Consider the following 1,575-nt stretch of genomic DNA (forward strand, 5'->3'; position numbering starts at 1 on the left):
TTTTTTTTCTTATAAATTTATAATTAATATATTATTTTATAAATAAAACAAAAATACTGATGGTATTTTTTGACTGCACCCCACAGTTATGTGTCTGAATCTGTGGAGATGGAGTGCAGCCACAACAAAAAGCATTTATAACCAGATGTACTGGTAAAGATCAAGGAAAAACTATGAGCCTTACTGTATGTGTGCAGTGTTTGGTTCCCAGAACAAATGTTCTTCAGTCACAGGTAAGAAAGAGGGCGAAGCTCTGACTGTAAAAAACAAACTTWGTGTGTTTTTGCAGCAGCAGTAAACACGATGATGTGAGAAATATAACTGACAACTTCAAATTGTCTCTAGGTGTTAATGTGAGGGTGAACGGCTGTTTGTTTCTGTGTGTCTGTGATGGACTGGAGACATGTCCAGGGTGTCCCTGACTGCTGGACATACACACCAGCTCCATGTCACCCTGCAGAAAACTGATTTAAAAGGATGGAAAGCTGTTCTTACTTCTTTCCAACAGGTGGTGATAAAGTTCAGCAAATAGCTCTACAATTAAAACATGCAGCACTAAAATAACACATTTCTACMGATGAATTTAGAAGAAAGAACTGAAAATAAGCAAAGTTTATCCGTATAATATTGCTTCAGTTCACTTTTAATCAATTTTACTATGAAAATCAATCACCTCCAACATTTCTTTGGGTTTACTTGTTTCTTTCAGAACTTCAGCCAGTGAGCAGCACTTTGTTGGTGGCGCTGTTTCCTCTCAGCATAAAGGTTCAAATCAATTCAATTCAAAAATTTATTCATTTCATCAAAAATACTATATACAATAATCAAAAAATAAACCAAAACCAAAAAGTATATACAAATCAAAATAAAATGAAATGTAGCAGAAGAAGAATAAATCTTATTTTGTCTGCCCCTTTTCGACCCAGAATATATTCAAATGAAACATAGTTTACAAAACCATACTAAATAACATAAAACTAAAAAAAATTAAGTAAAATACATTAAAATAAAAACAACAACATAAAAACATCAACTCAAACAACAAATCAAATAGCTTCACATTTTACTTTTCATGTTTCTTCAAAAAAACTTGTTTTTGTCTGTCTCTTAAATATAAACACTGATCTGGCATTTTTATCATCTTCCAGACCATTCCATAATCCCATACCCTGGATTAAACTATACCCTGGATTAAACTATACCCTGGATTAAACTATACCCAGGATTAAACTATACCCTGGATTAATCTATACCCTGGATTAAACTATACCCTGGATTAAACTATACCCTGGATTAAACTATACCCAGGATTAAACTATACCCTGGATTAAACTATACCCTGGATTAAACTATACCCAGGATTAAACTATACCCTGGATTAAACTATACCCTGGATTAAATTATACCCTGGATTAAACTATACCCTGGATTAAACTATACCCTGGATTAAATTATACCCTGGATTAATTTATACCCTGGATTAAACTATACCCTGGATTAATTTATACCCTGGATTAATTTATACCCTGTATTAAACTATACCCTGGATTAATTTATACCCTGGATTAAACTATA

Source organism: Austrofundulus limnaeus, unplaced genomic scaffold (assembly GCF_001266775.1).
Source record: "Austrofundulus limnaeus strain Quisiro unplaced genomic scaffold, Austrofundulus_limnaeus-1.0 Scaffold800, whole genome shotgun sequence".
Taxonomy (NCBI): domain Eukaryota; kingdom Metazoa; phylum Chordata; class Actinopteri; order Cyprinodontiformes; family Rivulidae; genus Austrofundulus; species Austrofundulus limnaeus.